Source organism: Phyllostomus discolor, chromosome X (assembly GCF_004126475.2).
Source record: "Phyllostomus discolor isolate MPI-MPIP mPhyDis1 chromosome X, mPhyDis1.pri.v3, whole genome shotgun sequence".
Taxonomy (NCBI): Eukaryota; Metazoa; Chordata; class Mammalia; order Chiroptera; family Phyllostomidae; genus Phyllostomus; species Phyllostomus discolor.
Genome location: NC_050198.1, coordinates 35,295,283 through 35,312,118, shown reverse-complemented (window position 1 = coordinate 35,312,118; position 16,836 = coordinate 35,295,283). Strand labels below are relative to the sequence as shown.

The 16,836-nt window shown below is 42.2% G+C and overlaps 1 non-coding gene across 1 annotated transcript; it reads right to left on the bottom strand.

Annotated features, from left to right (window-relative positions):
* Positions 1-14,756: 14,756 nt before the first annotated feature.
* LOC114505829 lies at positions 14,757-14,863 on the bottom strand. Its single transcript, XR_003685295.1, has one exon. It is a non-coding gene; the product is annotated as a U6 spliceosomal RNA (small nuclear RNA).
* Between the last annotated feature and the right edge of the window lie 1,973 nt (positions 14,864-16,836).

Sequence of the window (16,836 nt, the reverse complement as noted above, 5' to 3'; positions counted from 1 at the left end):
AGTAAATGTTTGATGACTAAATCAAGCAGAGGTAAAATAACTTTGAAAATGCTCCCTGGTACAAAGCAGAGTATAGATTTTTGAGACAGAGGACATGTTCATGATAAAAACACAAGATTGAATATGAAGGAATAGAGCTGGATGGTATTCATTTAAATGTGTTTTTAGCCCTGGCTGGTGTGGCTCAGTGGACTGAGTGCTGACCTATGAACCAAAGGGTCACCAGTTCTATTCCTAGGCTAGGGCACAGGCCTGGCTTGTGGGCCAGGTCCCAAGTAGGGGGCGCATGAGAGGCAATCACACATTGATGTTTCTCTCCCTCTCTTTCTCCTTCCCTTCCCCTCTCTAAACATGAATAAATAAAATATTTTTAAAATGTGTTTTTAATGGGGCTCTGAAAAAAATTGAGCTCAGAGTCACCTTTGACAATGGAAGGATGCTTGGAACAGTCTGAAGCCAGGACTCTAGGGCATTTCTTACCTTACAGCTCCTGCTGAGTGACACTAGCTGGGTGTCACCTCCCTTACTGCCCTGGGCCTTGTCTGTACAGGTTTCAAAAAGAACAGCTGAGCCTAAAGGTTAGCGTTAGAAGCTTACTGAAGCTTGTAAACACTTTACCTTTAAATGAAACTCTTATTTGTGACATAATTTGTTTTACATTTAGTTCATTATGGCTATAGTTGTCTTGTCCAAGCCTTTGATCTTTGGGTGTTAGAACACAGAATTTAGTAGTAGGACGTTTTTAGCATTTGCTTTTTAAAAGTTACCATTAACTGAGGACCCATTAATGACCAGGTGAGGTACTACGCTCTTGTACATTATTTCTAATCCTCAAACAACTCTGCAAAGTAAGTACTATCCCCACTTTACATATGACCAAGGTGATTCAGTGGTGCCCGAGTGCACACACAGCTAATAAGTGATAAAACCAGGGTTCTAAATTTAAGTTCATTTTGACTAAATAGATAACTTTTGTTTCTGCCTGCCCAGCATTCTTTCCTCTTTCTGGCAGTGAAATCCAGCATTTTTCCCTTTGGGGAACTGCTCCTTCCTATCTTGGGGTAAAGGTAGGTTGACCGTCAGTCACATGGCTTCACCTTCCCCAGTGGGTTGGGTATATGATCCAAGCAGAGTCAATTGTAGGGCTTTTGTGTGGATTTGAGGGAGAAAGTGACAAGGAATAAAAATATCTCTTTTAAAACCATGAGTATGAAGAATAATGAGAGCCTGAAACATTACCTTCTATTTGCATCTTCCACAACTAGTCTTTATTTGTGTGTGAGAAATATGAAAATTCCATAGTAATTTATTAGGAGTAGATGCAGGAAGTGATCTGTTGAGGATTTACTATATATCAGAGAGAGGTCTAGGCACTTTATATTACATATTGTATACATTTTCATTTCATTCAGTCTATATTTATAACCAATAGCTCTAGAAGAGGGGAGTATATCAATCAAGATAGGCTTGGTGGTTTGTTTTTTAAATCCTCATCTGAGGATATGTGTGTTGATTTCAGAGAGAGGGGAGGGGGGAGAGAGCGAGAGATCAATGTGAGAGAAACACTGATCAGTTGCCTCGCACACAACCAGGAATAAAACCACAACCCTTTAACATATGAGACAATGCTTCAACCAACTGAGCCACCTGGCCAGGGTGAGAATAGGGTAGGTTTTGCCACAATAGTAACCCCCAAATTTCAACCTAGCAAAGGTATACTTATTGCTCATATATGTTCACCATGAATTGGTGGGGGTGTGGATTGTCATCCATAGTCACTTGGAAACTCAGACTAACAGAAGCCCCATCGTTGAGTCAGGGGAAGGCATGTGACCAAAATGCATGTTGACTCTTAAAGCTTAAAATGTCACAGATCACTCCTCTCTTTTCATTACCCAAAGCAAGGCACATGATTGCACCTAATGTCACGGACGTCGAATAGTACACTTCTATGTGCCTGGAACAAGGGAGAAATAGCTTGGTGAGTTGCAATAACAGCATCACATGGAGAGTTTTGCCCATTTCTGAATAGACTTGGTTCATCACCTTTTGCCTGGTTGCCATTAACCATGTAAGTCACTGTACCTAAAATTTGGAATGGAATAATGAAGCTTTCATTCCCATTCCGGTGCCATAGGGATTCTCTGTATGTGGGCTAAAGTGAATATACTCTGGTGGTAACACAAGGACTGAGTTAGCTCTCCAAGCCCAGCCTTTGGGCATTGTTGTTAGGAATAAATGGCATAGTGTATATAAAGTACCTGGCATACAATGCAGCCTCAATAACAGTAGATAAATGTTAGCCATTGCCATGGGTTTGGGGAGATGGTAGTAAACAAAAGACTTGTTTATTCTCGCAGTCCTGACTTCCTCATAACACATTCCTTCCTAGCCTATAATCTGGCTACCGCCCTCCCCATTTGATTTTTTTTTTAAGATTTTATTTATTTATTTTGAGAGAGAGAGAGAGAGAGAGAGACATCAATGTGCGGTTGCTGGGGGTTATGGCCTGCAACCCGGGAATGTACCCTGGCTGGGAATCGAACCTGGGACACTTTGGTTCCCGGCCCGCACTCAATCCACTGAGCTACGCCAGCCAGGCCCATTTGATTTTTTTTTATCTTCACCTGAAGACATGCTTATTGATTTTAGGGAAAGGGGAAGGAGGGAGAGAGAGAGGGAGAGAAACATTGATGTGACAGAAAAACATCTATCGGCTGCCTCTTGCATGTGCCCTGACCAGGACCAAACCCACAACTTAGATATGTGCCCTGACCAGAAATGAAATCCACAGTCTTTCAGTTTACAGAGGATACTCCAACCAACTGAGCCACACTGGCCTGGGCAGCCCAGTCCGTTTTTGTTTTTTGTTTTGTTTTGTTTTGTTTTGTTTTTAATTACTTTATTGTTCAATTTATCCCGTTTGAATGTGGCTGCTTCCAAAAGTGTCCAGTATGTTCCCAGTCACCAAGTCCATTTCCTGAAATTCTGGCTTCCGTGACATCTCCTGTTTCTCTTCCTCTCCTGTTTCTCTTTCCTTTTATAACTACTTTAAAAAATATTATGGAATATTTAATAAACACAAAAAGGATATATGTAACAAATATTATGAAATTCAATAATAAAATGAACAGTCATAAGCCCACTGCCCAACCTAAGCACTATCCCATCTCCCTGCCTTCCCCAGGGATAACCAATGTCTTAAGTTTTTTCATTCCCATGTTTTTTTTTTTAAATAGTTTTATCACATATGTAGTTATCCCTGAACAATATATTATTAGGTTGTACTTGCTTTTAAATTTTATAAAAATGTTATTTTATGTAGTTTTCTGCAATTTCCTTTTTAAAAGATTTTATTTATATTGAGAGGGAGGTGAAGGGAGAGAGCAAGAGAGAGACATCAATGTGAGAGAAACATTGATCCATTGCCTCTCGCATGCCCCCAGCCTGGGACCTGGCCAGCAACCCAAGCATGTGCCCTGACTGGGAATCAAACCAGTGACCTTCCAGTCTGCAGAAGGATGCCACCCCCACTGAGCCACACTAGTCAGGGTTGCAACTTCCTTTTCTCACTCAGCTGATTTCTCTAAGACTCAAACATGTTGTTGTCATAGCTGTAGTTAATTCATTTTTACTTCTATATGGTATTCTATTTTGTGAATACACCATAATTTACCTATTCTCTGTGCAATGGAAATATGACTTCTTTCTGCTAATGTTGCCATGAATACTTTTGCATGTGACTTCTGGGACCTAACGCATGCATATGTTCACCTTTAATTGATAGTGAAAAAACTTTTTAAAAAGGTTTTATTTATTTATTACTTAGAGAGATGGGAAGGGAGGGATAAAGAGAAGTAGAGAAACATCAATGTGACAGAGACACATTGATCAGTTGTCTCTTGCACGCCCCCAACTGGGGCCCTGGCCCGTAACCCAGGCATGTGACCTGACAGGGAATCAAACCAGCAACCCCGTGGTTCACAGGCTGGCACTCAATTCACCGAGCCACACCAACTGAGGCAGAAATTGCTTTTAAAAAGTAGTATTAAATGTCAACAATAATGACCATGTTACCTCCCTTATAGATAGGTAGTTGTGAGAATAACACAAGCTAGTTGATGTGAAAATAGTTCCAATACATTAAGAATACACAGTTGACATACTGGTTTTGAGTCTAAGCTCAAAGTGCTAAAAGTTGTCCCACATGCATACTAGTTTCAAAGACCAGAAAGACCAATACTGCTCTATGTCAATTTAAAGTATTTCTAGTATTTTCTCATGAAAAAGGCTATGTACTTGAATTCTGAAGCAGATGTCTTTTTTTTCTACCTGACCAGCAGCCTTTCTTCATTCTTCCAGTAATACTACCTCCCATTTTCCAAGGATATACTTCTATTCCATTTTCGGAAGTTCCCTCAAGAACCCTACTCTCACCATTCAGCTGACTGGAGTTTGTTACTGTTGTTGTCATGGCTTTGTTTGTTTGTTTGTTGCTTTGTTTTGTATGCTCTTTTTTTAAAACCGTCACCCAAGGATATGTTTATTGATTTTAGAGAGAGGAGAGAGAATGTGAGAGAGACACATTAATCAGCTGCCTCCCGTACTCCAGACCTGGTGAAGCAGAATAGGGTCCCCCCTAAATTCATGCCCACCTGGAACCTGTGATTGTTACCTTATTTAGAAATATGGTCTTTATAGATGTGATAGTGTTAAATGAAGTCATATTATATTACCCCAAAGATTGGGATCCTTATAAGAGGAGCGAAATTCAGACGTACAAGGAGAACGCCATGTAACAATGGAAGAAGAGTGGTATGTCTACAAGCCAAGGAATGTCTACAAGCCAAGGAATGTCAAGGACTGCAACCACCAGAGCTGGAAAGAACAAAGAAGGAGGCTCTGCTAGGGCTTTCAGAGAGAGCACAGCCCTGCCAACCTCTTGATTCTAGACTTTTATTCTCTAGAACAATAAATTCTGTTTTTCTAAGCTCCCTAGTTCCTGATACCTTTTTATGGAAGCCCCAGGAAACTAATACACACTATATATCTAATCTAAAAAAAATCTCCAAGTGTGTTTCTAGTACACCAACAGGGTTCAGAACCACTGGACTGAATAATAATGACCATTCTCAACTCAATATTAACTAGGAGTAGAAAAACAGGGTGACTGAAATAATTTTCCTTTAGAAAAGGGAGACCTGGTGTTGAGACAATCAGCTATCCTTTTGGGAAAAACTAGTTATCCCTACAGCATAGCAAATTCACTAGAACTAACTCAAAGTATTCCTGAAGGTGGGGACAACACAAAGTCCCTTCTCTTGTGGAGATGTAACTAACGAGAGACAGACTATAAGCAAATGAATTAGATTCCTGTAGATAGAAGTGATCTCTGAAGACAAGGAAATGAGTTTAAGGTAGATTTAAAAAAAAAAACATATGTAAAGCACTATAACAGAATGAGAAAGTGGTGAGATAATAATAATTGTTGCTTTGGATAAGGAAGGTCTTCTAAAACAATAAACAAAATGGAAAAACCATAGAAGAAGAGATTGATATAAATATAGTAAATGATCACACAAACATTAAAACTTATGTGTGGTAACATAAACCATACACATGTTAAGTACTATAGGAAAATATCAGCAACATACACAATAGACAAAAGGTTAATATCCAGAAATATAAATGGCTCCTGCAATTTAATATGATAAAGGCAAGCAACCCTGTAAGAAAAACTATGTGGAAGTTACAAGCAGTTCACAGAGGATGGGCCAATAAACATCATATGACAAGATGCTCAACTTCATTAGTGATTGGAGAATACAAATTAAAAAACAAACTGTTTACCATTTTTTCATCTATTAGATTGGCAAACAATTTAAAGGTCAGAGTCTTAGGAAATGTTAAGATGGACTGCTGATGGGAGTGAACATTGGCATAGTGCTTTTTATATTTAACCCTAATACACTGTTGGTAGGAATGCAAACTGGTGCAACCTCTGTGGAAAACAGTATGGAATTTCCTCAGAAAACTAAAAATGAACTGCCTTTTGACCCAGCAATTTCGCTGCTGGAGTTATACCTAAGAGCCCTGAAATACCAATCCAAAAGAACCTATGCACCCCAATGTTCATAGCAGCACAATTTACAATAGCCAAGTGCTGGAAGCAACCTAAGTGCCCATCAGCAAATGAGCGGATCAAAAAACTGTGGTACATTTACACAATGCAATACTACACAGCAGAAAGAAAGAAGGAGCTCCTACCCTTCAGGACAGCATGGATGGATCTGGAGAGCATTATGCTAAGTAAAATAAGCCAGGTGGTGAAAGACAAATACAATATGATCTCATCTGTAAGTGGAACTTAATCAACAAAACAAACAAGCAAAATATGACCAGAAACATTGAAATAAAGAACAAACTGACAATAACCAGAGGGGAGATAGGAGGGGATAATAGGGGGAAGCGTCATCAAGGAACATGTATGAAGGACTCATGGACAAAGCCAAAGGTGGGTAGTATCGAAGTGGGAGATTGGGATGGCTGGGGTTGGGGAGAGTGATAGAGAGAAAATAGAGACAACTGTACTTGAACAACAATATAAAAAAGAAAAAAAGAAAAATTTAATTTGGCAGTATGTATTGAACAATGAAAATATTCATACCTATTTGAGTGTCCACCTAGAGAAACAAGGAGGCCCCTGTGGGTTTATGCCAGTCAGGGTGCATACAAGAGGCAGCTGATTGATGTTTCTCTCCCTCTCTTTCTCCTTCCTTTCCCCTGTCTCTAAATATAAGTAAATAAAACCTTTTCTAAAAAGATTTTTCTGGGACTTCCAGCCAAGATGGAGGCATAGGTAGACACACTGTGCCTCCTCACACAACCAAGACAGGAGCAACAACAATTTACAAACAGAATAACAACCAGAACTGATAGAAAATTGAACTGTATGGAAGTTGAACATCCAAGAAGTTAAAATAGACACATTCATCCAGACTGGTAGGAGGGGCGGAGTTGGGCAGCCGGGTGTGGGTCGTGGCAGGTAGGGACCGGGTACATAAGGCATCTGGCGCACACAAGACCACAGTGGGCGGACTGTGAGCACGCAAGCGGCAACTGGCAGACCCTGGCTAAGGGATGGCAACTGGTAGACCCAACGAGGCAGCAATTGTGAAGCAAGGCACAGTGCACAACCCAGGATCGCAGTGCTGGGAAACAGAGCCTTGGGGCACTGATTGAAAACACCTGTGAGGGTTGAGGCACACGGAGAGACTCCCAGCTGCACAGGAGAGCTCCTTGGGGAGACCCACAGGGTGGACAAGCCCACCCACATGGGAATTGGCACCAGAGGGGCCCAGTTTGCTCGGGGGAAGTGGTGGAAGGGACTGAAGTCTACGGATAGCTGAGCAAGCACCATTGTTCCGTCTCGGACCCCACCCCCACATACAACGTCACAACCCAGCAGCTGGGGTGCCCCACCCTGTTGAACATCTAAGGCTCTGCCCCTCACATGTAACAGGCACGACCAGACCAAAGGGGGGGGGGGAGATGGCTCAAACAGAATTGAAAGCCCCAGGCCAGTACTTTGAAGTGACCAAGAAATAGCCAACCTATCAGATGTACAGTTCAAAGCACTGGTGATCAAGATGCTCACAGAATTGGTTGATTTTGGTCACAAGTTAGATGAGAAAATGAAGGCTACAATAAGTGAAATGAAGAAAAATGCACAGGGAACCAATAGAAACGGAATGAAAGCTGGGTCTCACATCAATGGAATGGACCAGAAGGAAGAAAAAAACATACAATTAGAAAAGAATGAAGAAATAAGAATTCAAAAAATGAGGAGAGGCTTAGGAACCTCCAGGACATCTTTTAACGATCCAACATCGGAATTATAGGGGTACTGGAAGGAGAAGAGGAAGAGCAAGAAGTGGAAAACTTACTTGAAAAAATAATGAAGGAGAACTTCCCCAATCTGGCAAAGGAAATAGACTTCCAGGAAGCACAGGAAGCTCAGAGAGTCCCACAGAAGAGGGACCCAAGAAGGAACACACCAAGGCACATCATAATTACATTAGCCAAGGTAAAAATGAAGGAAAGAATCCTAGAAGCAGCAAGAGATAAGGAGACAGTAACCTACAAAGGAGTTCCCATCAGAACGTCAGCTGATCTCTCAAAAGAGACCTTACAGGCAAGAAGGAGCTGGAAAGAGGTATTCCAAGTCATGAAAGGCAAGGACCTCCATCCAAGATTGCTCTATCCAGCAAAGCTTTCACTTAGAATGGAAGGGCAGATAAAGTGCTTCTCAGATAAGGTCAAGTTAAAGGAGTTCATCATCACCAAGCCCTTATTTTAGGGAATGTTAAAGGGACTTATCTAAGAAAAGAAGATACAGAAAAAACATGTATAGTAAAAGGACAGCAAACTCACAATTATGAACAACCACCACCTAAAACAAAAACAAAAACAAACTAAGCAAACAACTAGAACAGGAACAGACCCACAGAAATGGAGATCACATGGATGGTTAGCAACAAGGGAGTAGGAGGAGGAGAGAGGGGAAAAGGTACAGAGAATAAGTAGCATAGATGGTAGGTAGAAAATAGATGGGGGAGGGGCAAGAATAGTACAGGAAATGTAGAAGCTAAAGAACTATGACACATGGACAAGAACTAAAGGGGGGGGCAATGTGGGTGGGAGAGGGTGTGCAGGGTGGAGGGGAATGAAAGGGGCAATGGGACAACTGTAATAGCATAATCAATAAAATACATTTAAAAAAGATTTTTTTTCTGGCTAGCTTTTCTACAAATTCAATTATTTGGTCATGGAAGTTTATATTTTTAGCAAGTTCATTTTCAACCAATGTAATTGCAAGCAACATCAGTCACACTATGGCAGATAATATTTGAATCTTTTTCACTTTGAAAAGAAGCTTTCTGCTAAAGCAGCTATTACTGGCTGTGACAACATCAGGATAGATACCTGCTAAATTTCAAAATATAAAGTTTAATGTATCTAGAGCTGCTGATTCTTGTGGAACAATTTTCTCTAAAAAATTCAACTCAAATCAGTTTTGTGTAAATGGAATTTTTTAAAATATATATTTTATTTATTGACTTTGAGAGAGAGGGTGAGGGAGGGAGAAAGAAAGGGAAAGAGACATGGATGTGTGCAAGACACATCAATCAGCTGTCTCTGATGTTCCCCCAACCAGGGGCCTGGCCTACAAGCCTGGAATGTGCCCCAAACTAGAAATTGAATTGGCGACCTTTCTGGTGGCGCTCAATCCACTGGGCCACCCCAGCCTGTGTACATCTAGTTTTAAATGTAAATTTATATGATGACATTTAATGTTTCCTCTGACACTTCCTATAATTTGTGGAGGTCTACTATAGACTGAATGCTTGTGTACTCCCCCTCATCCCCAATTCATATGTTGATGGTATTAGCAAGTGGGGCCTTGGGGAGGAGAGTAGGTTTTGAGAGTGGAGATTAGTGCCCTTAAGAGACCCTGAAGAGCCCCTCCCCTTCCACACACAGCAAGAAGATGGCCATCTCTGACCAGAAAATAGGCTCTCACCAGAAACTGAATCTGCCATCACCTTAATCTTGGATTTCTCAGCTTCCAAAAGTGGGAAAAATAAAATTTTCTTTATTAGCCACCCAGTCTATGGCATTTTTGTTATAGCAGACTGAATAGACTAACACAAGTTCATACAAGAAATTTTTTTTGAAGATTTACTTATTTTTAGAGAGAGAGGAAGGGAGGGACAAAGAGAGGGAGAGAAACATCAATGTGTGGTTGCCTTTCACATGTCTCCCACTGGGGACCCGGTTCGCAACCCAGGCATGTGCCCTGACTGGGAATCGAACCAGCAACCTTTTGGTTGGCAGCCCATGCTCAATCCACTGAGCTACACCAGCCAGGGCCATACAAGAAATTTTTTAATAGCTTCATGATTTATTTATAATTCAAAATGCCTGTTTATTCATTCTACCCCTATATCTTCAACTAAAAGGAAAACACTTTTTAATTGTCTTCTTCATTAATAATTAGTTCATCTGACACTTTCTCATAGTGTATCTAATATGACAGTCTTTAAATTTAATTTCCATTTCTAAATCTCTGGATATTTGCTTTGCAATGTTGCACCAGTTTTCAAAAACACAGCTTCTAAACTCTTTAAAAACTGCTAATGAGCACTTCGTATACTTTACTGCAGTGTCCATGGATACGCTTTTATTTTGTAATTTACTGGCAAAGCTTGCTGCCTGAGCACCAGCAGTGGCTGTCCTCATGCTCAGGCCAGAGTTACTATTTGTGCAGATGCTGCAGGGTCAGGCTCTGACAGCAGAAAGGCAAGATTGCTTCTCATCATGGGTCTTGTCCCTGCCACCATCACTGCAGCTTCAGCTACTGCTGCCACCACTGTCACTGGCCCAATGTCTCCCCTCCAGGCCCCATGGTGCCTCAGAATACCTCAGATGTGCTTGTACATTTGAGGTGGCCCGACCAACTGCTCAGCATGCATGCTGCTTGCTGCACCCATGGGGTGTGCACACTGCCACCCTGTGTATGTCTTCCACTCATGTGTACACTCCAATGCCACCTAGGACTGCACTTCCAAGGCACAAAGATAAAACTATTAAGAATGTCAAGACAAAAATCAAAGGTGTTCCATGCAGCAATATTTTCACCAATATGTCCCCTACAGCAAAAGGACATAAAGGAAAGAATAAACAAACAAATGGGACTTCAACAAAATAAAAAGCTTCTGCACAGCTAATGAAAACATCAGCAAAATCAAAAGGGAATCGACCATATGTGAAAATATATTTGCCAATGATATCTCAAACAAGGGTTTGATCTCCAGAATATATAAAGAACTCACATGACTCCACTCCAGGAAGACAAACAATCCAATTAAAATATGGGCAAAGCACCTGAATAGATACTTCTCCAAGGAAGGGTCCAGAGACATATGAAAGGATGCTCAGCATCACTAGCCATCAGAGAGATGCTAATTAAAACCACAATGAGCCCAGGCTGGTGTGGCTCAGTGGACTGAGCCTTGGCTTATGAACCAAAGGGTTACTGGTTTGATTCCCAATCACGGCATATGCCTGGGTTGCAGGCCAGGCCCCCAGTAGGGGATGCTCAAAAGGCAACCAGACATTGATGTTTCTCTTCCTCTATTTCTCTCCCTCTTCCCCTCTCTAAAAATTAAATAAATAAAATCTTTTAAAAAAAGCAAAAAACACAATGAGATACCACTTCACACAGGTGAAAATGGCCATCATTAGCAAATCAACAAACAAGTGCTGGAGAGGTTGTGTAGAAAAGAGAACCCTAGTGCATTGTTGGTGGGAATTCAGACTGGTGCAGCCACTGTGGAAAACAGTATGGAATTTCCTCAGAAAACTAAAAATGGAACTGCCTTTTGACCTGGCAATTCTACTGCTGGGACTATAAACTAAGAATCCTGAAATACCAATTCAAAAGAACCTATGCACCCCATGTTCATAGCAGCACAATTTACAATAGCCAAGTGCTGGAAGCAACCTAAGTGCCCATCAGCAAATGAATGGATCAAAAAACTCTGGTACGTTTATATGATGGAATACTACACAGCAGAAAGAAAGAAAGAAGGAGCTCCTACCTTTTGCAACAGCGTGGATGGAACTAGAAAGCACTATGCTACGTAAAATAAGCCAGGCGGTAAAAGAGAAATAACATATGATCTCACTTATAAGTGGAACATAATCAACAAAACAAACAAGCGAGCAAAAAAATAACCAGAGACACTGAAATAAAGAACAAACTGACAGTAACCAGAGGGGATGGGGGAGGATAATGGGGGAAAGTAGGGTTAGGTCCATCATGGAACATGTATAAAAGACCCATGGACAAAGCTAAAGGTAGGTAGGATTGAGGGTGGGAGGTGGGGATGGTTGGGGCGGAGGGAGTGGTGGCAGAAAAAAGGAGACAAATGTACTTGAACAACAATAAAAAAAATCAAGAAAAAAAGAATGTCAAGACAGTGACAGCAGAGCATTAAATCAAGCCTGAAGCCTCTTCTGGGAGCAGAGTTCAGTGCAGGTGGCACACCCCTAAAGCTGGCTGTGGAGGAGTGGCTCAGTGTTCTCAGCTACCTAATTTGGCACTTGGGGGACCATCTGCTACATTTTATTCCAGTGGGTATAAACCCTCTTTTGCTACTGTGATCCAAATCATGCCAAGAACCATTGATCACCTTCCCCATTACATGGATCTTAGGAGACACCAGTTGCTGTAAATCCACACCAGTGATATAATGGAGTGCTGACCTGTACTCCAGGAACAGCAGCTTGAATGCATAGTGGCTTCAGCAAGAGATACAGAGTCTCTATACTCAGCTTCCCTATCTATAAAATAGAGCTAGTACTAGTACCTACCCCATAGGGTTCTTGTAACGATTCAGTGAGTTAATCCATGTAAAGAGTTTAAAACAGTAGTTTGCACACAGTAAATTCTCAGATAATGTTACTTGTCATTATTTTTCTTTTGTCTTCCCTGTCCTTGTACTTTCAAGTCTGTTTTGGAGCAAGCCTGTTCCTCCTCATGTAATCTTTTCCTGTTTCCCCTCTTTTCCTCGTGTATTTTATAATCCACTTTGTCCCTCATCATTTTTTCATCTCAACAATTATATGCACATACAAGGGGGGGTGGTGCCAAAGAAAGCTAGAATTATTTTCAAGATGACAGGAGCCTTGTAGTACAGGCTTCCCCTGCTAGGTGAGTGTTCTAGGAACCCATCTGTATCAGTGTACCAGCTGGCGTTGTTCTAAGAGACTGCGTTCAGCTTCAGTGAATTTTTTTTGAAGACTTTCAGTGCATTTGCCCACTTCACGATGGGTGATTTAGGAACACACCTGCCCACACTGCTCTGAGTGTTCAGCAGCTGTTGACCAAAAATGGCATGACCTCCATGCCCCACCCTCCCTATGCACCCAATCTCGCCCCCGAGCAACTTTTTTTTGTCTTCCCTGATTAAAGAAGTCCTCAAAGGGAAATGCTTTACTGATGTGGAAGAGGTGAATCAATTAATCAAACAAACAAACAAAAAAACCTGGCAGAAATACTAAAAGCCGTCAAAATGAATGAATTAAAAAACCATTTTGAGCAGTGGGGAAAAAAAAATCTTGATAGGTGTATAGCATCACATGGAGAGTATTTTGAAAGTGACTCAATTTTAAACATGTAAGAATAAATACACAATTTTTTATAAATAAATTCCAGTTTTTTGGAGGAATTCCCTCTTGTATGCGCAGAGATGAACCAGAAGAGAGCCCACTGAGGTTCCCTCTAGGGAAGAAAGCAGAAACTGAATGGTTGGTGGTCAGCAGGGACCTTCAGCCTGTTTGAATGTTTACAGTGGCAATGCATATACTATTGCCTATGTAATTAAACATAAATGTTTACAACTGTTAAGTGGACATGGGGGTAAGGGAGGAAGGGTTCTAGCCATCCTCATACTATGGCAGCCAGTTTAGATCGTCCACTGATGCTGTAAGAGACACAGCGGAGCACATATTTCCAGGGTAGCAGGAAGCTGCCCCCCATCCATGGCAATGCCAAGAAGTCCTTTATCGACAAATCTAACTGCCTCAGATTTAGTCCTCTGCCAGCTTTGCCTTCCCCATTATCCTTCAGCGCCCCCACCTCACCTCCCAAGAACACTGGGGAAGAACTTCTAGGGGCAGGTACCAATGTACCTGGGTCAGATGCCACCTCCTGTGAAGCCCTCCCTAACACACCTACTGAACATATTTGAATTAATCGTGGCTCCGTTTGTTCCTACGCATGTTGCTCAAACCTCTAGGTAGCACTTAAGAGTTTGACATTTTTCAGCCTTGTTATTGTTCATTGAACCTTGCCTCCCATTGCATTGTGTACATACTGCTTTTGGATATACACATGGTCTGTTATTTATGTCTGGAGAACCCACCCCAAGCCCCACCTGTACTCCACACAGTGCATCACAAATGCTCAGGAGCTGTTACTGGGAGGATGCCCTGAACTGGCCCTCCCACTACAATAGGTCTTTTGCACTTTTTATTCCTTCTGTCCTGTCCTTGGCCAACTCTTCTCGTTATTCTGGTCTCAGTTCACATTGTCACCTCCAAGAAGCCTTCCTTAACTACCCTATCTAAAATAGACTATCTTACATCCAAATCTTTATCTCATATCTTGTCTTATTTTCCTCGTAGCACTCGCTGAAATCTGAAATTCTCTTATTTGGCTCACTTTACTGTCTGTCTCCCTCGCTGGAGGGCAGGGACCTTTTCTGTTTACCCTTAATCTCCAGTGCCTAGAACAGTGCCTGGTATATAGTAGGTGCTCAATAAATATGTGAATGAAACTGTATTTGTTTAATTATTGACTGATCCCTAGTAGAATGTCAGCTCCATGAAGGCCAGGACCTTCTCTGTGCTACTGCTACATCCTCAGCATCTAGCACCATGCCTGGTGCACAGTAGATGCTCAGCAAAGAATTTTTGGGTGAGTTACTGCTCTACACACATCTTAACTCCACATACTCCAAACTAAAGAAACTCAGTCTCTTCTTCCCTACCAAACCTGCTTTTCCTCTGCACACCCTGGCTCCATCAATGACACCACCATTCACTCTGACACCCAAACCAGAATACACACTCTTCTCGCTCATTTACCCACTACTTTCGGCCCCCAACAGTCTCTTGCCCTATGCCTCCTTTTTTGGGAAAACTTCATGAATTTGCATATCATCCTTGTGTAGGGGCCATGCTAATTTTCTCCATCCCTTTCCAATTTTAATATATGTGCTGCTGAAGTGAGCACCCTCTTGCATCCTCCTGAAGCTAACAAAGCTTAATAAGCTGCAGGGCCGGTCAGTTACCATATGGTCACATGGTCACGCATTTCATAAAGTTTGTAAGATACATTTAAACTATAATTGGTTAAAACTGCTGTCCCTTTCCACTTGGAGGTCCCCTCTTCATATTTTCTCTTGTATTAGTTGGTGTTGGACTTGTCTTAGACATTTTTGAGACTCAGCTAATGGAAGTTTGTCTGGCACATACATTTAGTTTGGGTTTAATGGGACATTTACTAATAAGACAAAAGCCACTTTCTCAGGCCCTATGTCCCAGGGCTGGCTGGACCCTATAAAGCATGACTGACCCTACTTGTTTTTCTGAGCCTTTATCCTCAGGACTAGAAAATTACTGGAAGCATCCTGAAGGTGCAGGGGCTCCTGGAACTAGCAAAACAGGACATACTAGACCACAAGGACCAGTGGACCCTGCAACCAAAGATAACATTGGAACAAGTTGTAGCCTAACTGAAACATCCTGCTCTACAACCACTGCACTCCTGATAAAAACTCACAGCCCTAACCCCTCAGTGCTGGCGGTGGTGTTGGTACCTATCTCCTCACCTAGTCCTTTCCCTCCTTTGGGAAAGTAAAAATAAAACCTTTACTCTCTGCACTTTCTTCTCTTTGTGAAATCTTTCACAGTCCGCATCACCAATCACATTTTGGTGGCCTGCACCAGGACATTCTCTATTCCTCTCTTCTAGCCTCCTGAGATTTGCAACTAGGGGAGCAGTGGGCAGTGGAAGCTTGACCCGGGCTAACCCCCAACCCTGTCTTGGTGAGGTTCGGAGAGAGGATTCTAATGCTTCTCTGTCTCTCCAGGCTCTGCGCGATGGCCTCCTCCTCACCCATCTTCATGGCCAGCGATCAGTAAGTCTCTGAATCTCGAGACAAAAACTTCTTATTGAAGGTGATAGTTTACCCCCTCGTCTCATTTGTCATACACCCAGGTACTGGGTCTATCACTTTCTCAGGGTTTCGGCTGGGAGGGTCGCCTCCAACCATCTCCCTACTGGTTTGGTCTGCTCTCGGGGCCCAGGGACGCCTGGCTCGGAGGCAGAACCTGGTGTTGGGTCTGCCCTCAGGCTCGAGGATGCTCAGCTCTGGCTGCAGACCTCTAGGTTGTTTGAATCCCCGACGCCTTTCTCAAACCTTTCCCCCTACCCTCAGTTGTCCTCATCCTGAGTTATCCTTCCCTTTTAACTTGAAGGCTGTGGGATTTACCGATCTCAAGCCCAAGCACTGGATTTTCTATTGCAACAAAGCCTGGCCTTAATACAAACTGGGTGACCAGGAAGTCTGGCCCATGAACAAATCTCTGAACTGTATATACTCTCCTCCAACTTGACCTGTACCATTGCCATCTTGATCTCCTCCTTAGGTTTAGTTCTTAAGAGCAGACAAGATTTTAACCTTTAGCAGAGATTGCAGGGATTCCAGGTCTCTTCCTCCTAACTATGCCTCTCTTCATCTTTGTCTCACTCTAAATGCCCCCTCCCAGATGGTAAAACACTGAATTCTACCCCTGGAGACCAGGGAGCTGCTCAGTCCTGGGAAAAATTGGACTTGCCTCTCAGTGCAGGGAAAAAAAAAGTGGCATTTTAAACTCAAGCCACTTTTCTGCCCTTTCTCCTGATCCTTTAATACCCTCTCCATCTCTTCTCTTTACTTTTCCACATTGGACCTTTCCCCCTCCCCCACCCCTTCAGATTGGGTTTCTCCCGGCCACACCCATTCCTGTGGTCTCTTTCAGGAACCTCCCATGAGGAAACTAATCTTAAAACTGACTGAATGTTAGCTAACCATCTTTCTTCAATATTAACTTCCAAAAGAGTCTCAGGGACAGCTTAATAGGATACTTGTTCTCCTCAGAATGGCCCAAAACAGCCCAGAGACTTACAGGGATGCCTCTAACCCCTGTCTTGCTGCATATCTG